The sequence below is a fragment of the Zonotrichia leucophrys genome, chromosome 5, assembly GCF_028769735.1.
Source record: "Zonotrichia leucophrys gambelii isolate GWCS_2022_RI chromosome 5, RI_Zleu_2.0, whole genome shotgun sequence".
Lineage (NCBI taxonomy): Eukaryota > Metazoa > Chordata > Aves > Passeriformes > Passerellidae > Zonotrichia > Zonotrichia leucophrys.
In genome coordinates this window covers 1,137,826-1,162,093 of record NC_088175.1, presented here as the reverse complement: position 1 = coordinate 1,162,093, position 24,268 = coordinate 1,137,826, and the positions used below count along the sequence as shown (strand labels likewise).

Here is a 24,268-nt window from a genome sequence, read left to right as displayed (position 1 = left end):
CCTTCCCAGAGCAGCCTGCTACAGCCCTGCAGAGCCCTCAGCACTGCTCCTGACCTGGGTCTGTGCCTGGACAGGGGGCAGAAGTTATTCACTCACCCTCATCAGCAGAAGAACACATCTACAACCCTCCTCAGAGCCAGTGTTGTTTTGCAGAGATATAGCCAAAAACTCCACAACTTTGTGAGAGTTGTAAAGCCGGTACGTTTATTATTACAGCGCCAGACGCATGCCGAGATTTCTCTCCTTAAAAGGCATGCGTACCTCTGGGAACTTCGGGTCCCTTTTTATCCCTCTCTCGGATACATATGCATACAATTTCACAATAGGTTCATACATATTAATTTTTATGAATTTACGAATTTCACGTGACATTTGCTGCTAGTTCTTCTTTATCAGAAAGAATTCCTAGGTCAGTTGACTTGCTCTCACAGCAGTCTCTGTCTCTATCACCCTCTGTCTCCCCCCATTTATCTCTGTCCTTCACTGAAGCAACTTCACTGAGCCTAGGTTCTGCAGTCAGGCTAAATAGCTGTGGTTTCTAACCACAGATTCAACTCAAAAATGTACATTTCACCTAAATCAAGATGGATTTCTACCCTGGAAAATTTCCACTTTGCCTCATTGTGACCCTCCAGCTGCATGCACAGCCATCCTTTCCTAGGCTGGCATGGCAGCAGACAGAACATGGGCTTTGTCTGCCTTCAGGTGACTCCTGCACTCCAGCACTGCCATGTCCTGTAGGATCAGCCCTGAGCATGGGAATTAACCCATGGGCTCAGCAGGTATTCATGGTCTGGGCTGGTGTTAGGCAATACCAGGGTAAAACAAGCAGTGGCTGCACAAAGGGATGGGATGTGGCATGCCAGATGCTCATCCAGCACAAGGTCAATATTGCTTGATTTTTCTTCACCAGGGCCACCTGAGCTGTGCTTTGAACTCTCATAAATTTATTGCACCCAGGGATCCAGCATCACTCATCTCCAAACCAAAAGGTAGCAGGAGCACAGGAAGAGGCTAGACACCAATGCTGATGGCAGGGATAGAAATCAGATCCTAATTTGCCACTCTGAAGGATTAGGTTAATGAAGAGATACCATTAACACCTTTCACTTTTCCCTTTAACTTTGTATAAAGCCAAAGACAAAGCAGTGCCTATTTCTGTGATCAAAGCTGTGTTAATTATTTCAATTCACAGCATGTTTCTCCCCTCAGTTCAGCAACAGCCTTGACTTGTTCCTTGAAAACTTTAACAATTCCTGGCCTCACCCTGGGGCAGCAATTTCCTGGCAGTGCTGGGCAGAGTGTGCAGTCAGCACTACCCACAGCAGCCTGCCTGGCAGAGCAGCAGAGCTGGGCTGGACCTGATTCAAAGGCTGAGGAGATGGAGAGATACAAACCATCAATTCTGCCAACAGCCAGGTGGAGAAACAGGAGTTCCCACAGAGATTTGGGGGTAAAAAGGTCAGAAGATCTCAGGTTATCACATCCCCTGTTGTTCTCGTGTCACTTTGGGAGTGCACACGCTTTTTAAATTTTCCGTACACATTGCTGATTTATTGGCTGTTCCATGGTGTTTTACAGCTTTTTCATTAAACAGCAATTAGAGCAGGCAGCCAAAGTCAAGTCAGACCTGTGCACTGAAGAGGCAGAAATTCCTGAGCAAACAGTTTTTCCTTCCTCATTTTAGGCTTGAGGAAGAAAGCGACACTGGATCTAGCTGATGCTTCACCTTGTGTCTGCAGGTAGCTGCATGCAATCTTAGTGAAAATTCTTCAAAATATCATTGTCAATTCCCTTCATGTGGCTTCCTGCCCTGGTTACATACAGATATTTCAAGAACAGAGTGAAGCTCTGTGCTGACTTTTGCTGATATTGATGCACAGGGCCAGCAGAGCCCCTCTGGGACACCTTGCTTTGTACCCCTCACAGAAATGCAAGCGCACAGCGTCTGAATTTCAGCTAAACACACCAGCAATCCATTTGCACACTTCTCCTGCACCAGGTAGATCTGGAATCCTTCAGCCATAATTTGTCATTTTTTTCCTTCTACTTTAAAGCCCAAATTCAAGTTGAGGTTCCCAGACAAGAGGCTGCAAGTCCTCAGGAAGCTCAGAGGAATTATCCTCTCCAGGGAACAGCTCATCACACAGGTTGCTGCCAGCATGGAAAGACAGTTAGGATTCTCCTGACTAATAAAAAAGTACCAAAGCCGCATATAAATACTTCCATCAAAAACCACTGCTGTGTCTTATTTTCTAGACTGGGAGGAATCAAAGTACTGTGACTGCATCTCATGTCTGGTAGCTTAATGGGGGTAAAAAAAGGGACAATTTAAAGGCCTGGTGGGAAAAAAAAATTTAAAAAAAAAAAAGAAACAAGAGAAAAACCCAAAAAAACCTCAAAACCCAAATGAAACAAACAAAAACGCATATAGAAAACATGTGACACAAGGAGATTCAAAAAAAGGGGAAATAAAAAATCACTATGGATAGAAAGGAGATTATCTGATATCTGTGCTTAAATTGCGGCAAGAAAATCTGTCAGGAGTGAGTTTGATACAATTCATCTAGATGTGGGGCAAAGGGATGGATCTGTGATCCTGCCCAGCTTTATTTTCTCTGATTATCATGCTCCTCAGCACTCATAATTCAGGACAAATTCCCAGTGCTTAGTACAAAGCCAGCTAAAACAGGACTTTTTCCCATTTTGCTCAAGCTATAGAGTTTCTTCATGAAAATAACAATGTCTCCACTTAGCCTGGGGTCCTAAACATCCAAACAAATAAGAGTAAAAAATAACCACAACTAAACAACAAAAAAGAGAGCAATTCTACAAAAAGAAATGTCAGTATTAAAACCCATTAGGCAGAGGAACACAGCATCTATCAAATTTTATTGCTTGGTTTCGGGACTTGGGAAGAGTCTCTTCATTTCCTGTACCTCTGGAGTATTTACTATGTCCCCTATGAGCTAAGTCTCCCAGAGTCATTTTAATGTCATGTTCTAAGCACTTCAGTGTTGTAAATCATTGATTTTTATCTTCTCCTCCCAATCAATGCAAAGATATTTATGCTGAACACATAAAAGCACTTGACACTATAGAGAAACCAATTACACCCTGCGAGACGTTTGCTTCTGGTCGTTGACATCATGGAATTATCCATTACACTTTGCACATGCCTGCCATTTACAGGAAAGCAGTGTGACCTTGCCTGCCTGCAGTTTGCCATCCCTGCATCCTGGTGGAGCAGCAGGAGCTGGAAGCAGAGGTGTGTTGCCCTGATTTTTTAAGTTTTTCTCAGCCTTCTGATGTTTACATTCTTGTAGCAAACGTTCTCACACACTTTCTGTAAATAACTTATTGTTTTGCATTCTTTTATGGAGGAGGAGGAATTTGATGGACTGTTGGTTTGTCCAGTGTCATTGGAGAGGTGTCACTTTTGGAAAACTATAAATGTTGGAGTCAGAAAATAAACTTCCCTTTTCTTCACCTTGAGAGCAGCAGAGTGTGTTCTCGGGTTGTTTCGTGTCCTATAGTGACAGAGGTGCTCATCCCTGAACTGCAGGCTGTGAAAGTTGGGTGAAATCAGAAAATTCCAGCAGTTCTCATGCCAGCCCTGCTGCTGTGCTCCTACCAGGCACTACTTGCTGCCAGAGGTGCTGACCAGACTGTCACTGTCATATTTTCTGAAAAATCCCTTTGCCAGGATTCCTTCTCCTGGGAAGCCTCAGAGAAAAATGAAAACAATCATTATCTCATTTGCTTCTCCTGTGTTCTGCTGCTTTGAAATGTGATTTGGAGATTGTTTATCCAACAGGTGGTTGTTTGATTGGTTCCATGTGAATTGTTTTGACTTAATGACCAATCACCATCAGCTGTGTTGGACTCTGGAGAGAGAGTCACGGGTTTTTAATTAGTATCTTGTTAAGCCTTCTGTCTGTATCCTTTCTCTATTCTTAAGTATAGTTTAGTATAGCATAATATAATATATATCATATGATATATACTATACTATAATATAATATCACAAAATAATAAATTAACCTTCCAAGAACACGGAGTCAGATTCATTCCCTCCTACCACAGGGGACCGCAGAAATTACAACACCAGAGAGATTTATTCTAGCTGCAGTCACCCTTCCCTCCACAACCTCATGGACAGGCTGGAAAACTTCATCATCACTCTGTGTTTGCCAGTGCTTCAAGGATGGCTCCCACACCCCCCTTCTGCCGAGTGCCAGGCAGGTCCTTCTGTCTGTCCCCCATCCCACACACCGGGCTGGCAATGACTGCATCAAACTGCAGGGCAGGCAGGCACTGAAGCACCTGCAGATTGTCTAGACCACCCCAGCATCCCCTGTGGCTCCCATACTCCATGGCACTGGCAGACAGGTTCAGGGATGAGCCAGGAGCCAGCCCTTCCCTCTTGGCAAAGCTGCAAGAGACTTGTCAAGCCTCAGAGGGATTTGCATTCCTGACGCCCACCAGAGCCTGTCTTGCACTTTTCAAGGTAGCAGCAGCAATTCACACCATCCCAGCAGAGCCCTGGCAGGTCTGTGCTCCCTGGAAAAGGAGCCAGCACCGAGGAGTGTCCCAGCAGGTGCTGCTGTCCCATCCTCATCATTCTCTCCCTGCCCATCCCATGTCCCCAGCTCAGCAATGGGAAGGAGCTTTTATTCCTGCCACACTGTGATGACAGTGATGTGCCCTGCTGCCACACAGCTCAGTGCTTGCTTTCTCACAAGTTAGACAAAAAAAAAGTGTTTCTCTCAGCCCTGAAACAGCCAGCATTAGCTGAGGAATAAGTGTGCTGAGCAGGACCATGCAGGAGTGCTGTGCTTCCCCCAGCATTGATAACTTTGCTGTGCTTCCCCCAGCACTGCTGCCAACTTTGCCTTCCCACCTCAGGTGCTTGCTCAGGTTTTCTCTGAAGTTGGCACAAGCCTGTAGCTCCAGCAGGTGAGGAGCAAGCCCTCACAACTTGCTCAAGTGAGCTGAAATTGGTTTTAAAACCTTGGTAAGAGCTTGAGTTCTGCAGCTTTTCAATAGCAAGGCACAAATTGGCTACAAATCTCTTGTTACAAGGTCTTTTAAGACTAAACTATCCAATTAAGAAAGGACACCTAGATTATTTTCCCTTTTAACCCAATAACTGATCCCTGGAATCCCTCAATGCAGACTTTCTGTCCAATTACAAAACATCACCCAAACCCATGAAGGAGGAGTAAGAAGAAGGTAAAGAAGGACAACCTGCCTCCACCCTAAAACCTCCATCTTGCAGAAAGTAATGCCAGAGAAGTTGGGGAGCTGTGATGGTTACATCAGATCCAGCCTGCAGGCCATCAGCACAGCTTTAATGAGAGCACATAAAGAGAGGGAATATTAAACTCCAGATCCTTCTCTCTCCCTGCAAGTGCAAGAATTACAAAAGCAGTGACACCAGCAGAAGCTTTAGGGCTCAGAGTCATCATGTTTGCTTTTCTACATTCCCCAGTGACCCAGCTGAGTGAGGCAGAATTATCTCTCATTAGTAGAACAATTAACTTTCTGTGTGCCCAGGCACTGCTTATACTGAATCTATTTTGAGTTTCTGGACTTTTCCTTAGAGAGTGTTGAGGGCTTTACCTCTTGTTGTTAAAACAGGCAGAATTCAGCCAAGTTCTCTCCCCATTAACAGGAGGCCAAATCACTGAGGGGGAAAAGGGCAATAAAAAGCACCACTGTGTTTAAAAGCCAACAACCATATTTTGACTCTCAGATTTTAGGAAGAACAAAATCCCTCCCCCCTATTATTTATCCACTTCTGAACACCTGGAGCATCAGACAGGCAAAGGAATTGTGTGAGAGCACCAAGCAGAAAAGATGTCCCTTATCTAAAAGGAGCTGCACACAAAAGAAATGCTAATGACAAGAACTTGCAGCACATCAATTCAATGGCATTAAGCCCTTTGGCTATCTCCCTTCTCCGAAAAATCAAAGCAGTCTTAAATAATAACAGTATGAAATTAAGCTGATTTCTTGCTCTTTAATCTAAATGAAGACAGCACACATGGCTCAGTTTTAAACCATAGAGGAAATAACAAGCTCCATTCAGAAGGAGGCTGTAGACAGGAATTTGGCATCATTCTGTTAATCTGCTTTACAGTCATACCTTATTTAATTAGGAAACACATAGGGAAATTAATTGGTACAAACAAAAATTAGCAGCAATCTCTACTACAGTAATAGCTGTGCAGCATTCATCAGGCAGCAGACAGTCTGATTCACAAAGTGTTGCCAACAGGTCTCCTACTTGAAAATTCTACATTTTGTGTCTGAAAACCAGGGTGGTCTGACAGGCAGCTTGTTAATTCACCTGGACAAACACCACCAGCAGCAGCTATTCCAAAAACCATAGAGAAGGTAGACAGGTACTGCTGGAAAAGAGAATTAAGTCGCAGTAGAACTGTGGCATTTGTAGGTCTCATGTACCTCCTCTTTAAAGGCAGAATTAGAAAATAAAGAGATAGAAGGGAGAGAGGAAACACTGCTTTCTTCTTTTTTTTTAATGGATTCTTCTGGAAGTATGTATAAGCAATTTTCCTTCCCTCCGGTTCAAATGAGAGCATCTTATTTTTCACCTCAGTTATGTAAAGTCCTCTCTGTTATCCACAGCCCCTCCTTCCCTCTCATCATCTCTCATTTGCACAGATGAACAAGATGTTCTCTGCTTAGAAAACAAACAAATAGGTATTTCAGAAGCATCAGTTACCTAATGCTGAGCCCACATACAAATCCTTTCTATCCACCCAGAGGAACAGCTTGGGGTAATGTCCTCAGTCACTGTGATATTTTCTGAAAAATCACTTCGCCAGGATTTCTTCTCCGGGGAAGCTCCAGCTTCTCCCTGTTATGCTGCTTTGGAATGGGATTTGGAGACAGTTTATTCAGCATGTGAATTGTTTTAATTTAATAACCAATCATGGTCCAGCTGTGTCGAGGCTCTGAGAAGTCACAGGTTTTTATTATTCATTCCTGTTAAGCCTTCTGATGTCTCCTTGCTCTTTCTTTAGTATAATTGTAATATAATATAATATAATATAATATAATATAATATAATATAATATAATATAATATAATATAATATAATATAATATAATATATAATATAAATATCAGCCTTTTGAGAACATGGAGTCAAATTCTCATCTCTCACCTCATCCAGCAGACCCTCACACACACCACACTCCTCTCTCCTGCTGTGAAAGGCAGTCGAGTTTAATTTGGAAGGAGCATTGCTACCTAGAAATTTGATAGAAATCCCCCTTGTGCTGCCTTACAGAAGGGTGCTGGCGGCACAGTCCTGGCTCAAACACCTCCCTGCAGGATTTCAGCCCTGATTCCTCCATCCCCAGCTCTGAAACACCCCATCCACATGAGCAGCACAACCACACAGTCTGGAGACATGAGCCCTCTCACAGAGCAAAAATCCATGCCAAGTGCTCATCAAATAACCATCCAGCCATATATAAGCTGTTTATGGGGCAGCAAGGAGCTCCTGAGCCCTTTGACAGCAGGAGCAGGCTCCAGGCTATGTCTGCACACCCTGAGGACAGACTGACACCCCCAGTCACCCCCCTGCCACCCTGGATGCTGCCCTGCAATGTTATCAGCAGGCAGGTGTGTGTGTGTGTGTGGCACATCTGAGCTCCCACCTGAAGGGAATTCAAAACGTTAGAGCACAAGGGAATGTTGCTTCAAGCTGTGCTCTGCTGACACAATGATTTATTGATTTATCTCTCTACAAGGGAAACAGGAGCACATCCAGTCAGAGGATGTGTTGCATTATAAGGCTGTGCTGCAGAAGGGGAAAGACAATGTGAAAACAAATAGTTCTTATGTGGACTATGCTAGGTGCACAGAAGGGATGAGCTTTGGTTTGTTTGTTTCCTTAAATTCTACACAAATATTGTACTTTTTTTTTTTTTCTAAGAGATTAAAACCTTTTCAAAATTAGTACTGCCAGTCTAATGTTCAAAGCTCCTCTAAAAAGAGGGCTAAGTCTTCTTGGTGCAAAAAATTTTCATCAATCAAAACTCCCTGTGAAATAACAAAAATTACTGCTTAGTTCTCCCTTCTTTTTATCTGTTTAAAGCAATTATCCTGCAGAGTAGGATGTGCTAGAAGTAGAAGGCTGTGCTGAAGAAGGGGAAAGACAATGTGAAAACAAATAGTTCTTATGTGGACTCTGCTAGGTGCACAGGAGGGGTGAGCTTTGGTTCGTTTGTTTCCTTAAATTCTACACAAATATCACTTTTTTTCTTTTTTTTTTTTTTTTTTTAAGAGAGTAAAACCTTTTCAAAATTAGTACAGCCAGTCTAATGTTCAAAGCTCCTCTAAAAAGAAGGCTAAGACTTCTTGGTGCAAAAAATTTTCATCAATCAAAACTTCCTGTGAAATAACAAAAGCTACTGCTTAATTCTATCTTTTTTATCTGTTTTAAGCAATCAAATCATCCTGCAGAGTAGGATTCCTGTGAACGAATCCGGGATGCTCTCCCATCACAGGGATGCTGCACTGCCCTCTAGAGCCTCTCTCACTTTCTCATTCCTGCATCGAGGCAGAAATCCTTACAAAATCGGCTCTAAAGGCACCACAGAGGGGAGTGCTGTCTACCAGATACGAGGCACGGCCAATAATTAAGACAAGGATTCAGGTTCAAACTCTTCAGGTGGTTTTGTCAGTGTATTTTGGACAATATTTCACCTTCCCCTACCTCTGTTTAGGAAAGCACATCTATGAAATAAGATATGGTGTTTTAGGAAGGACTCTCAATATCAAATAAAAATTTGATAACAAAATAACATAAATAAATAAATATTCTAACAAAGAAAATATAAATGTTGTATTTTTAATGACTTGCTCCTTTCCCTAAAGCCACAACTATTCCTGTAACTCAGATCACAGGATGAAGAATCTACCTGGTCCTTCCAGGATGGAAAATTGCTGCACTCAGACCTGCTGCATCCAAATTCTGTGCAGTGCTAGAGAAAGATGGATCTTGCTCCTATGAGTGCTTTGCTTTGATTTAAAATTAGTTTTAGCTCCTTTCTCTCAGATTCATAATGAAAGATCCTCCAACACAACTCACTACCATACCTACATACCTTCAAGCAGCTGAATGCAATAATTTTTTCCATTCATAATCCAGCAAGGAGAGGATAAAACACACCTTAACCCTGACATATCAAATGTCTCTGTCAATATCACATCCTAACAGCCACATGGACACTTTTGCATCACCCTTGTGACAGGAGGTGGGCTGGTACCTCATCCTTCTCTTCTGGCATTGTACACATCATTCCAGACCTGCTGCTTCACACCCACATGCTGTCCCCACAGGGAATGTCTGCCTTGATGTCCTGAAAGACACAATTTTGTCCACAAAAAGGTATTGGTTTCTCTGGGCCTGGATTGAAGGCACTCCAGATGTAGTTCCTGTTCAGACTCAGGTGTTTATTATTTCTCATCAGCCTCACAACCAAGAGTTCTGCAGCTTTTCATTAGAAGGCACAAAATGGCTAATTATCTCTTGTTACAAGGTATTTAAAAACTAAACTGGCCAATTAAGAAAGGACACATAGATTATTTTCCCTTTTAACCCAATAACTGATCCCTGGAAGCCTGCAATGGGGACTTTTCTGTCCAATTACAAAACATCACCCAAACCCATGAAGAAGAAGGAAAAGAAGGTAAAGAGCAACCTGCCTCCACCCTAAAACCTCCATCTTGCTTCTATATTTATTTCTATATTCTAAAATCCAAAACTCTAAGTTTTCCACCCTGTGATATTACACACTTCTAACCAACTACACACCCATAATCCCAGTGCTATCAATCAATTTTGGAAACCTGTTCCATGACCTCAGGTCAAATGCAGTGTTCTCCTGTGGGTCTGTGCCTTTAAGCACAGAAAGTTTAAAATTCTCAGTGTCCAGGAGTCAACAAAAAGGAGATGGAACAAGGACAGGACCTGTTTGGTTTGGTTTGGTCACTGCCCACACCAAACTGCACGAATGCTGTGGGAGAGGATTCATTTCAAACACATGACAGGACATGTCTGAAGGGACACAGACACACAAAATGCCCTTCAAGGGGCACAGAGACGTGGCTGAGCCACCCTCCTGCTGACCTCTGCAGCAGCACTGAGATCAGGGCTGGAGAAGGAGGGCTCTGCTTCGTGAGCCTCATGTGGAAAAAGGAGCAGCAATAAGAAGCACCGGAGAAAAGGCAAAAAAGAGAGAAGAATGGCTGCCCAGTTGCTAAAAGACATTCTGGGAATTACAAAACCAGGGCTGCTGGGATGCTCTCAAAGGGGTTTGAATTTATATTCAGCCACAGGAAATAAAGAGTCTCTAGAAGATGGTCCTGGACAGCTCCCAGACCAAGTGTTGAATTACAGTGGGAACATCAAGGACTGCATTTTGTGCATGCCATTTCTAGTCACAGAGGAAAGGAGCACAGGACACATCTCTTAAGAGTTTTTCTGGCCACATGCCAGTGTCTGGAAGAGGACTCAGGTCTCAGAGAGGCATCACAATCCCTTAGTCTCCAGCAAGCATCATAAAATAGTCAAGAAGTCAGAGATTTCGGGTTATTCTCTAAAGTTTAACTGTTTTGCTGAGCTCCACGTTATCTCTGCTGCACCCTGTCCCACCAAGCTTGAGTTTGCACACAAATTACAGCACATTAAACTCACTCCATGGCCTAAATAAGGCACCTTGAGTGACACTGAGCCTGCTCAGGACATCCTCTATCTCCTTTTCTATTAAAGTCAAAAAAGATCACCTGTCTGCTAAAACACACACTCGCCTGGATGTCACAAACACAGCTATGAAATCTTTAACTTATCAAGGCTCAGTGTAACCAAATCCCTGCTCCCTCTCATGACACAGGGACTTCCCAAAGGCAAAGTTACTCTACAGCTCCTCTCCCTGTCCGTCTCCTGCAGGCTGGGTCCCCAGGAGCACCCTTGGCTGTCCCAGTTTGGGTCTGAGCTTGGCTCCTCTCAGCTGGAAACTGGAAGGAATTTACTCTTGTTCCTCACTCTGAGGAACAAGACGTGAATGGACAAATGTGTCCTCATGTTTTAAATGCTTCCCAGTCCTCCTGAAAATGTTACATCCCTCTGGCTTATCTATCCTCACCTGCACTCCCTTCCCTGCTGCTCTGTCCTCAGAGATGGGCTGCAGTCTCTCTATCCAAGACAAAGTTGGAAAGCTTTTAAGTTGGCCAAATGTACATCACACTGAGTCACACTCAATTAACCTAATCAAGAATTTCTCTAATCAAAACATACGTTTCTGGGCTGGCAGTTTCTGACTCAACCACAATTCATTCAATCTTAAGGAAAAATCATTAGAAAAACCATCTGTTCTCCTTAAATAGAAGAGCTATTTTTGTGTTCATAATGAGCCCAAGTAATTATAAAACAAGCAGAGTGGGTTTCAAAAAGAAAAATAAAAAGAGAGGGTAAGACAGCTGCTACTTTGTGATTATCATGGTGCTAACACATTTCCAGCCATGTGGAGTTCAGGCCTTACACTCCTCACCTTATTATACCACATGTGCCCCATTGTCATCCCATTAGCACAGTAAAAGCTGCAGGGAGGCACTGGGGGCAGAGTGCAGAAGAGTGAGATTTGGTGAATGAATATTTACATACTAGAGCTGAACAGCAGCAGAATCCCAAAGTTAAAGTTCTCAGAGGAAATGGTGACAAGGTCCCACGCAGCTGCTATTTTTATGTGCCAAATTCAAGACTTCATTCCTCAAAATCATCAGTCAGTTGACACCTAATCCTAGGGGATCTGACATTTTTTGCATTAAAATTCCCTGGGCACCCACCTGCTCACCGAAACCATGACAGCATGAACCAAAACAGCAGAACTCTTTCATACCTAATCCTCCCATAACACAGAGCACAGAAACTTCTGCCTACGTTTCCTGCTGAGATCATCCATTACTAAAGAGATGAACCATGTGAGATCATGTGGGCAGCACTTTTCCTTTCCAGCATGGCTACAAGGTGGGCCAGTGGGGCACTCACATTCTCTGGAAAAATCTCTTCACCCAGGATTTTCTCCTGGGAAGCTAAGAAGCCTCAGAGAAAAAGGAAAACAATTCTTATCTCATTTGTTTCTTCTGTGTTTCACTCATGTGGAATATGTTTGGAGATTGTTTACCCACAGGTGATTTTTTCATTGGATTCTGGTTCACATTCTCTGAAAAATCCCTTTGCCCAGGATTTTTCTTCTGGGAAGCTGAGAAGCCTCAGAGAAAAGGAAAATAATTCTTATCTCATTTGCTTCTCCTGTGTGGAATGTGCTTGGAGACTGTTTACCCACAGGTGATTGTTTCAGTGGATTCTGGTGTGAGTTGTTTTGATTCTTTGGCCAATCAAAACTTGTGACTCTCTGGAGAGAGTCACAAGTTTTCATTATTAGCTTTTTGGCATTCTCTAAGTATCCTTTCTGTATTCTTTAGTATAGTTAGTATAGTATTCTTTAATATAATACAGTATTATAAAGTAATAAATTGGCCTTCTGAGAACATGGAGTCAGATGCATCATTCCTGCCTTTACTGGGACATTTCCCAGCAAATACAATGGGCCAGCCCTAAGGGGAAGTCCTGGCTTTGCCCAGAAGGATCTGAGCCCCATCATCCTCACTGCCCTAGCCTGTGGGACCCTCCTGAAGAATTCTCTCTCAGTGCACCCTGCTGGAGTTGCTCCTTCTAAATGTTCAGTGGACCAAAGAGAAAGGCCAGAGGAGCACAAGCCCACTGTGAACTCCATTGTGAGGGAGCCTCCTGGCCCAAGGCAACCTTGATTTTCTCCTCATGCTGCTGTGATTGCTGCTGCCAAGCACAGAGAATGTGGGCAGCAGCTCAGGAGTCTGAAACTCCTCTTTGCAGCCCAACAAAAGGACAGATTCTCCCTCAGTGCTGCTCTACCTCTCATGTTGACTGATTTAGAGCAATCCACACAGGCTGCAGGCCTTCGCAATGTGGTGGTGTTTGCAGGGCTCCCAGGACGAGAGGAGAGATGACAATCTTGACTCCATGTTTCAGAAGGCTGATTTATTATTTTATTATATATATAATATTAAAAGAAAATTATATATTAAAACTACACTAAAAGAATAGAAGAAAGGATTTCATCAGAAGGCTGGCAAGGAGTAGAAAGGAATGAATAACAAAAGCTTGTGACTGTCAGAGAGTCCAAGCCAGCTGACTGTGATTTGCCATTAATTAGAAACAACCAACATGGACCAACCAAAGATGCACCTGTTGCATTCCACATCAGCAGATAATCATTGTTTTTCTTTTCCTCTGAGGCTTCTCAGGAGAAAAATCCTGGCAAAGGGATTTTTCAGAAAATATCATGGTGACATCCCATGGAGACAGCTGGCAGTTACTGGGTCTGTGGGACTGTTCTGTTTCAGGTCTGACAGAAGCTCCTGGACATTGCTGCAGTGTCAGGGGAGGAAGCCTTCCCTCAGGGTCCCCAGCTCTTGGGTGAATAAGCCAAGAACACCTCCCAGTTTTCCATCACCCTAGAGGGAGATAGGGGAAGTGAAGAGGGTAAAGAACTGAACCAAAAAAGCAAGGAAGCAATGGGAAGCTAAATGGGGAGAAGTGAAACTCTGGAGATCTGTCCTTGTGCCTTCAGCAGGCAAATAAATGACTGCAGAATCATTGCTGTGGAAGCCCTGAAAACAAATGTTCCCACTAGATTCACTCCTTCCCCCCTTGAGGTTGCCTGTTGGAAATCCTTAAATCCATTCCTTTCCTCTAAAGGGGGGACCTGCAGCTCTGTTCCCAGAGTTGTGGCACGTTTAAGTTATTTGCTGTTTTTCTTGACTCTGTAACACTTGGACCCAAGTCAGCACAAAAGAGAAGGTCAGTTTGTTTTATACTTCTGTTTCTAGCTCGTGGTTTTGCAGGAGAAATATCTGGAAACCAGAGGTGAGCAGAGTAAAGGTCAGTCATGGTGTGTATGCTTTTTGAGACTTAAAACTAGTGACTTTTCAGCATTAGCTTACAGGGTTGGGAGCAAGTGGCAACACGGTCACCTTGACATCTTCACAGAGCCTGAAGGATGTAATTCTTGATAGGACAAGGATCTAATTCTCAATAGGACAACGAGTAGTGGCTTCACACTGAAAGAGAGTAAGTTTAGATTAGATATTAAGAAGAAATTCTTGTCTCTGAGGGTGCTGAGGCCCTGGCACAGGTTGTTCAGAGAAGCTGTGGCTGCCCCACCCATGGAAATGTTCCAGGCCAGGTTGGATGGGGCTTGGAACCAAGGATAGTGGAAGGGGATGGTAGGGGAGTTGGAACAAGCTGATCTTTAAGGTACAAACCATTCTGTGACTCAGACACACCAAAACCAATTTTCAGAGTGGCAAGGAACAGCACATCCCATCCCCTCTGCCCCCTGTGCCCCACCTGACCTTCCCCAGTGATAAAGGGGACACCATGGGCAGCACCAGAGCAGGACACACTGAGCTGTGCCAGCACAGACAGGGCACTTTGAGGGCTCCTCCTGCAGGGACAACTTTCCATTTGTCTTCACTAAATTACAGTAAATTTACTAAATCTGTCTTTACAAAATTTTGTCATTTTGGACAGATCAGGTCATGTGGCCTGGGTTGCTGGGTAATGAGAAAGGTGAGGTTAAAGGTGAGCCCCAGGATTTGGGCTAAATTGAGAATATCATCAGATACAGTCAAGACTCTTTAACTGGATGATGAGATGTCATGGACATATTTTATGAAAAATCGTTTCTTTAGGATTTTTCCTCCTGAGAAGCTGAGAGACCTCAGAAATGAAATGTAAACAATAATTATCTGCTTAATGCAACAAGTGCATCTTTGATTGGTCTCATGGTTGTTTTTAATTAATGGCAAATCACAGTCCAGCTGTCTTGGACTCTCTGGTCAGACACAAGACTTTATTATTATTCCACTCCTTTCTATTCCTTGCTAGCCTTCTGATGAAATCCTTCCTTCTATTCTTTTAGTACAGTTTTAATAGATCATTTTCTTTTAATATAATATATATCATAAAATAATAAATCAGCTTTCTGAAACATGGAGTCAAGATTCTAGTCTCTTCCCTCATCCCAGGACCCCTGTAAACACCACCACATTGGGATCACTATTTTCCACCCATGAAGAGTCCCTTTCATATGAATAAATGTGTAATTAATGCACAGTTAAGTGCACATCCCATGGTTCAGCCCATGACAACATTGGCATGTGGCTCCTGGAGCCAGGCAGGAGAACCATTGTGATGCACAGCAGGAGCAGCACAGACACAAAAACCTGCAGGTTGTCAGATCCCTCACTCTGAACTGCCCTAAAAAACACAGCAGAACTTCCAATGCAAATCATGGCAGAAATCCACCCTCACTTGTTTACAGGCTGTCTTCCAACTTCAGCATGAAATGCACTCTGCTTCCACTGAAAAGTCTGTGGTGCAACATCATATAAAATCCAAGTAAAGCTGGGGAAAAAATTATTAATATTATACTGAAATGCAGGGAGCAAACCAAGTCATTCAAACTGCAGAAAAGAACCCAAAGCACTGCTGCACAATGATGTGAGCATTTGTTCATCTCACCTCTTACAGCTTCAGTAAAAACTCAGCAAGCATTTACTCTGAAGTGCAGCAACAGAACCTACTGGATCAATTTTTCAGCAGGGCTCCCAGCACATTTGTATCCCCCACATGATGACCAATGAATTTAATTACAGTGTTGATGCTATAGAAATTCTTAAGGAATTTTTTCACCCAGAAAATCAAATAATTTGTAACTCTATCATGATTCATGGAGCATGCACATAATTTAAACACTTTAAAGGCAAATATCACAACTTCACCAACTAAAATCTATACCTCCATCAAGCAATAATAGGTATTTTACCTAAATGTGTAGCTCTGAAGTAAATCATGGGGCAAAAATATCAGCTGCTATAACAAATAACCTTCTAGTCCTTGTGGCAATGAATAAAAAACGCCTTCTTTCCTTTTATCTGCTCCTCTGGAGAGAAACTCTGAAGATTTCAAGTGCTGCAAAACAAGAAAGAGGACAAAACCCACCCACACATGAAGCATTTTGTGTGATTTCTATGGTGATTGTGTTGTTCTTCAGGGTTGACTCAAAGTTTTTAATGACAAAGCATAACCAAGGCTCATTATGCAAAATGGGTTTCAGACAACAAACCTTCCCAAGTATTTTCAACAAAAGTTATTGATGGAAAATGTTGGTTCCAAAGAGCCACTGGGAAACAAGAGAGAAGAAATACCCACTCTAGAACAGTGCTTCATGCCCCCCTGCCATTTTCTGATAAATACAGAACAAATCCTTTTCTGCAGACAACAGCCTCAAGATGCCAATAATGCCTTTAAAGAGTGGCCCAAATGTTTACCTTGAGATCAAACTCACATCACCAGCAGGAATCAGCATTGTGTAGATGCCTTCTCTTTGCAGAGTCCCTCTCCCCACACTGGTAGAAATAATGCTTGGGAAAGGAGAAAGTACCACACCAAAGAGCAATAAATTCTTATAGAAAGCTCTCTTCTTTCAATTGTAGTGAGACACCAAAAGGACCTGAGTAGACCTTTGTTAAAATTATTGTTGGGTTTTTATTCAGCCACCAAACATTTTTGTTCTAACAGAGCAAGCAGGTTGTCAGGATAATGTGATAGGAAACATTTGGGAGAATTTTTTTAATTTATGTACATTATCTGAATATGCTCCCTAAACACTTCTGAGATGTAAACCACATTTTGATTTTACACATTTTTGTAAGAAGTGTTAAATGTTTGAAAACTCTTGTTTTGACCCAAAAAAAAGTAGTTCTGGCATCTGAAAACCTGCATTTTTTTTCTAGAATAACAATAATCTTAAAAACAAACCTGCCAGCTGTAGGAGTAAGCACTGTCTGCAAGTTCCCAGATGTTTTCAAACCCTATCAAATCCAATGAAGGCTAATTTGGACTGACTCTCCACTCCTTGAAGACACCCAATGTCTTGTGCATTTGAGTCACATATAATAAATAATAATAATAATAATAATAATAATAATAATAATAATAATAATAATAATAATAATAATAATAATAGTTGTTGTATATATTTATAATTATATTATTATATATACTATCTACTATATACTATATACTATATACTATATTATATATTATATATTATATATTATATATAGTATACTATATAATACTATATAATATTATATAATTATTAATAATATTAAGTATAATATTAAGAATAATAATTCAAAATTAAAATGTATTATATATTTTATTCTGATATACTTATAATTCTATATTTATTATAATAATTGTTACTTATATTATATTATATTATATTATATTATATTATATTATTATATTATTGTATAATAATAATAATAATAATAATAATAATAATAATAATAATAATAATAATAATAATAATAATAATAATAATAATAATAATACATTGCAGAGCACTATAGAAACAGCACAGGCAAACAGGGAGCAGAAGCAAACCCCCCTCACCAGTCTCAAAATCAACATCAGAGCAAGGTTTGTTCCAGTGAATGCATCCCTGCCTAGGGCAGAGGAGTTGTAATTAAATGATCTTTAAGGCCCTTTCCAACCCAAACCATTCCAGGACTCTGTGGCAGAATCCCAACACAAATCCCAGCTGTGCAAGGGACAGAGAGAGACACAAAAGGTGCTTGTGGAACAGAGGGGTCAGAGTGGTATGAGGTGCCCTAAGAAAGAAAATAAACATAAACCAGCCCCACCCCATCCCATCCCATCCCATCCCATCCCATCCCATCTACACATTTACTTCTGTACGTAGTCTAATTTACAAAAATTTTCATGTATCTTTTCTGAGCCTTTCCTATACTAACAGCCTTGTCTTCTTCCTTACTATAAATACACTCAAAAATCATCAATTATTATTTTTTCTATCAACTCAACTTTGCTTACAGACCAACTATCAAACCCCTTAATTTAACTGACTGTTTACTCACCTGTTGCTCAACCCTCCAACACAAAGTCCATCTATCTGAGACATAAAAAGAAAGTATCCAAGAAGTTCATTCCAGACAGCACAGATAACTCAGCACCCCTGATTGATTAAAACACCCCTGATTGATTAAGACATGCCTAATTGGAGTTGATTACAGCCACTGTTACAGGCTGGGTGTATTTGTATCTGATTGATAACCATGTTCTCTGATTGGGAATTCATCTCCGAAAACTACACAAAGAACACTCTGTGCAAAGTTAGAGTGCCTAAATAAGAACCAATCACACCAATCTGCAGAGGCAGTGGCTTGCCAGCTCTGAGGCAGCTCAGACTCAAGCCCTTTCTGAATAATTGATCAAACTTTCTGTGAGCCATCAACAGCAGATCACACAAAGGGGACACGAACATAAAATCTCCTTCGTGACTACTCAACCCCATCAGTCATCACATCAACCTACCTAAGGCACATCTGATGCTGCTTTTCAAAACAAAGCTGCCTGATGGTTTTAGAATGTCCCCTGGTAATTATGAATGCTCCTCTTTATTTAAAAGAGCTGAGCAGCTCCATGGAAGGACGTACCCAGATGGAAATCACTGGCTCCTCACGGGCACAGGAAGAGAAAGAGCACTCCAAGAAGGCAAATAAACGTCCAGGCTCCTGCAGATGGCTCCCTGAGGAAGGGCTGGCATCATTACTGGGAGCAAAGGCAAGGCTCAGAGCTGCACTTCCCAAAGCCTGACACAGCTGGAAGAGCTCTGGCTGCTTCCAGCACATCCTCAGCCCCACCAGAGCCACAACACTTCATCCAAAATCACCCCTCTGCACCGAACAGGACCCACTGCATGGTGACAGAGGCAAATTAAACCAGTGCTACAGCCCTCAGTAATGAGGCTACAGGGATGCATTCAGCTCAAGGTGCCACGCAACCTCAAAAGTATTTGGTTTAGTGCAGAAGGGTTTGATAGCTGGTTTGTAAGTAAAGTTGAGTTGATAGAAAAAATAATAATTGATGATTTTTGAGTGTATTTATAGTAAGGAAGAAGACAAGGCTGTTAGTATAGGAAAAGATTAGAAAACATACATGAAATTTTTGTAAATTAGACTACATACACAAGTAAATGTGTATATGTGCCTAATTAAATTTCTATAAAACTTTTACCAACTATATTAACACTAATTACTTTACACCAACGAATATAATATGTTATTGTGATGTAGTTAATGACTAAAGATCACACTTTGTTAAGAGTATATAAACTAAAGAACAAGGAAAATTAAAACTTGTTTTTTTTAAACCCTAATCACTTATGTATATGTCACATCCAACCTAACAGTAACAGTTTGGTAACTCACTTTTGTCTTCAAACCTCTAAAAATCTTATTATAAGCCTGGCTGTAGGATTCACAAGCCCTTTAGCTTTGGAATTCTCTCTGCACCTTTGTAACAGCAGGCCAGTTCTTCAGTGAAGCCCTCTCCATCCTCTCCTTCAGGACAGATAAAGGTGCCAATCTTTGCATAAAACAAAGGTTTTACGAAAAGGTTTTATGCTCCTCAGAGGCAGCATCCCTGGAGAATATCCAGGGATGAATATTCCTGAAGAAATATCTCCCCTACCCCTTGAATCAAAACAGGAAGGAAACAGATTTTGAATATTTTCCAATTTACTTTGAAGTCTGACTATGTACCTAAATGTTCTCTCACAGGGACAAATGCATAGGCACAAATGCAGGCTCTTTGTGGAAGTGCCTGTGTTTCACATGCTTAGAAAAGAACACACAAGTGTAATCAATATTTTCCACAAAACAGACATTTCTTAAGACTTACTTTCAACACAGCCAGATGTGACGCAGGTCTATTATTAGCAACAATTTAGGCAATGTTACACCAAAATGAAACAGGAAAGGAAAACCAAAACCAAAATACAGTGACATTAATTTTCAAATAGAAGTCAATGTACTTCCAGTATTTAAAAACTACTCTGAAGAGTCCCACATATGTTTCCTCTTTTAAAAATATACACTCTTGGGAGATCTTTGATTTTAAAATATATAGAATGGTCATAATATTATAAGGATACCATCAAATCGTTAAATCATTTAGGCTGGAAAAGACCTCTAAGATCACCAAGCCCAACCAGCACTGCCCAGCCCACCACTAATCCATGTCCCCAAATGCCACATCTGCACTTCCTTTAAATCCCTCCAGGGATGGTGACTCCACCACTGCCCTGGGCAGCCTGTTCTGATGCTTGAAAACCTTTTCCACTAATTTTTTTTCCAAACATCCAATTTAAACCTCCTCTAGCACAGCTTGAGGCCATTTCCTCTTGTTCTATTGCTGGTTCCTCACAGAGCCTGAGCCCCACCTGGCTCCATCCCCTGTCAGGGAGCTGTAGAGAGTGAGAAGGTGCCCCCTGAGCCTCCTTTTCTCCAGGCTGAGCCCCCCCAGCTGCTCCTCATCAGATTTGTTCCCCAGACCCTTTCCCAGCTCCATTCCCTTCTCTGCACACACTCCAACCCCTCAATGTCTTTCTTGACATGAGAGGCCCAAACCTGAGCTCAGGATTCGAGGTGCAGCCTCAGCAGTGGGAGTGCAGAGGGACAATCACTGCTGTGCTCTGGCTGGCCACACTGTTCCTGGCACAGCCCAGGTGCCATTGCCCTTCTTGCTCACCCCAACCTCACGTTCACTGCTGCCAACACCCCCTGGTCCTTTTTCTCCAGGCAGCTTTCCAGCCATTCTGCCCTGCCTGTGGTGGTACATGGGTTCTTGTGATCCTGGGTTCTTGTGATCCAGGTGTAGAACCTGGCACTTCACCTTGTGGTCTCATAAAATTGGGCTTGGTCCATCAACCCAGCCTTCCTCATCCTTCTGCAGAGCCTTCCCTCCCTCCAACATTCCCACCCAACCTGATGCTGCCACCAACACACTCAATCCCTTCGCCCAGATCATCAATAAAGGCTAAACAGCACTGGCTCCCACAGCTTTAATTAAAACTGCATTAGAAATGGAGTCAAATGATCCACAGCTCTGTTTGGCACTGACCTGAACCGTGTCCAAGCTAAACTCATTTCCAATTGAGCTGAAGCCACAGTGACTGGAAACCAAACTTCCCTGACTTCTGATCCTCAAGCCAGCAGGAACAATGAATTATTCAGCAATTAAAGCAGAGCAGACAGGATGTAAAATGGATCTCTGATCACCTCAAGTCATCACTGCCACCTCTTCTGGCAGCCCAGAGTCACAGAGGAAGAGAGACTTTCTGGCTCTTTCTGCCTTTCTCAGAGGAACAACTCTTGCACAAGGACAGAAGTGGACACTATCTGAGCTCTCAGGGTGCCCCTTGCTCTCCTCCCAAAGCTCCCCAGACAGGACAATCCCTGGTCCTCCTGATGGTGCCACTGCTCCATACAAGTACAGGAAAGCCTGGCATCTGCTGAGGTTGGGTATAAAGCCAAACAGAACAATCCAGATTTACCCACTTCAATAAAAATCATGGTTTAAATCTAAGTGGAATTTAATACAAGTGCACCAAGTCCAAGGAATGCCAATTTAGTCATTTTAACTTCAGGTTTCCCTCCAGACTTCTTTTCATTTCAAGTTATTATTTCTCAATCAAAACATTTAGCACTTTTCAAACAGGTGAGGAGTCAACTGTCAGATGTGGATCCCTGCTGTAAAATCTAACTCATGGAAGGACAGATTCTGCAAGGTAAAAGTGTACTAATACTACTCTAAATAAACCAGGTTAGTTCCTAATTCTGCTAAGGCCAGGCTGAAGCACCAAATGGCTCCATGTGGTGGAAAATCCACAACTCCACCCATCAGCCTGGGCCTTGCCTGGGATGACCCTTCCTTAGGGACACAGCCTTGAAAGAGAATGAGGAACAGCAAACAAAGGAACATCACCAAATGGCAAAAGGGGGAGAGAAATTAGCCTCCTGATTAAGTCCAATCTTTTTAATAAATCAAGCCTAGGATTTTTTTCCTGAGAGCTGGTACACTGTTGTATGTCATCCTGGCATCTCTTAAAGGCTCATGTGATTATTTTCCCCAAAGCTGGCAAAAGATGCAGCAAAATCAAGCCAGCAATCCTCAGGAAGCATTGAAGTTGTCATTTTTATAGTAAATCAGGAGGAGACAGCCAGGGCTGTGTCTAACAGCAGCAGTTCAGGTTCAGCAACTCGCAGGTGCTGTGATCTGAAATATTAAGGGAAGTACCTGGCAGCAGCACCACTGTCACAACCACGAGCTGAGCCAGGGTGGGTCAACAGCACCATCAATCAAAACAACACCCTCATCACTCAAAAATCCTCCCTCAGATCGTTTCTATTATGCTGTGGTAAGAAAACCCAACAACTCTCAGGCTCCCAGACACAGACAAGTCCCCCATGATTACACAAACACCTGTTCTTTGTCATTATCTGCGAAGCCGGCTTTCCTATTCCTTTATTCTCCCTAAAATTGGTGTCTGTGCACAGGAACCCTCTCAGTGGGGAACACACGGGCAGCACATCCCGCCCCTGCTCGCTGTGAGACCGCGGGCACAGCCGAGGGGCCCCGCCTGCAGCCGGCCGGGGAGGGGGCAGCGACCCCCGAACCTGCTCTCCCACCGCACCGGGCCCACGGCCGAGGCTCCTCACAGCCCCAGGGGCAGGGCCACAGGGGCTGGGCCCGGCTTCCCCCTCCGGGGGCCGTCAGCATCCCTCAGTGCCCCGCTTCCATCAGCATCCTGCATCCCGCAGCATTCCTCTCCCACATCCCGCAGCATCCCGCTTCCATCAGCATCCCACATCCCGCAGCATCCCTCTCCCTTCAGCATCCCGCTCCCCTCAGCGTCCTGCTCCCCGCAGCATCCCGCTCCCCACAGCATCTCATTCCCTCTCCCATCAGCATCCCTCTCCCTTCAGCGTCCTGCTCCCCGCAGCATCCTGCTCCCATCAGCATCCCACTCCCTCTCCTTTCAGCATCCTGCATCCCGCAGCATCTCCCGCTTCCATCAGCATCCCTCTCCCTTCAGCGTCCTGCTCCCCGCAGCATCCTGCTCCCATCAGCATCCCACTCCCTCTCCTTTCAGCATCCTGCATCCCGCAGCATCCTGCTCCCCGCAGCATCCCGCTCCTCGCAGCATCCCCCTTCCATCAGCATCCTGCTCCCTCTCCCTTCAGCATCCTGCATCCCGCAGCGTCCCGTTCCCCGGAGCATCCCTCATCCCGCATCCCGGCCCCCGCCCGGGCACCGCCCGCCCGCACTCACCGTCGGTGGCCATGGCGGGCCCGGCTGGGCGCGGAGCGGAGCCCGCGGGAGGCAGCGCGGAAGGTGCCGCCGGTTCGGCCCCGCTCGCTTCATCCCCGCCCGGCGCGGGCAGCGGGGGGAGCCGGGCGCGGCCGCGGGTCCCGCGGGGCTGCGGGAGGGAGCGGCGCTGCCTCTGCCGGGGCGGCACCGCCAAACGGGGCTCGGCCACATTGCACCCCGAAATGCGGCTTGGGGGCTTGGCTGCGTCTTCCAAAATGCTGTACCGTGGCTATTGATGGTGCTCAGGATTGGGCTGAGCACGTGTGAGTACAGCGGGCAGCCCCCAGCCCAGCGGGATGGACAGAGACAGCCCTGTGTCAGAATCACCTGCCCAGCAGGGTGCACCGAGCCTGTCTCAGGTTTAATTGCTACCTCAATTTTCAAACCCCGTTTTTAATAACAAAAAACCAAGTTACTCCCCATCTCCAACAACCCTTAGCAGCCAAGGGTTATGTCCTGCCTTATTTCCCATATTTCCCAGATTTACATTGCTATGACTAAAGAGAAAGCAGTTTGGTGTCTGTTGGCTGAAAGGTAATGTTCCTTTGATGGTTTCTCTTACAGCCAAACTGTGTCACAGCAGAGAGATTGACCTGGGGCTGTGAAGATGGTGAAAGGCCCAGAGCTGAAGCCACACAAGAGCAGCTGAGGTCACTTGGTCTGCTCATCTTGGAGGAGACTGAGGGGAGAGTTTATCACAGTCTACAACTTCCCCTTGAGGGGAAGAGAGGGGCAGGCACTGATTTCTTCTCTGGTGCCCATTGACAGGACCTGAGGGAATGACCTGAGGTTGTGTCAGGGGAGGTTCAGGTTGGATATCAGAGAAAGGTTCTTCCTCCAAATGGTGCTCTGGCACTGAACAGGCTCCCCAGGGCTCTGG

The 24,268-nt window shown here is 43.7% G+C and overlaps 1 protein-coding gene across 1 annotated transcript in view; it reads right to left on the bottom strand.

Moving 5' to 3' along the window:
- The window catches only part of SYT16 (synaptotagmin 16), a 100,673-nt gene extending 93,793 nt beyond the window's left edge, over positions 1 to 6,880 (bottom strand). The window contains exon 1 of the mRNA XM_064713640.1: positions 6,752 to 6,880. The gene's annotated coding sequence lies outside the window, so the exon portion shown is untranslated. The remainder of the gene's footprint in view (positions 1 to 6,751) is intronic.
- Positions 6,881 to 24,268: the final 17,388 nt, after the last annotated feature.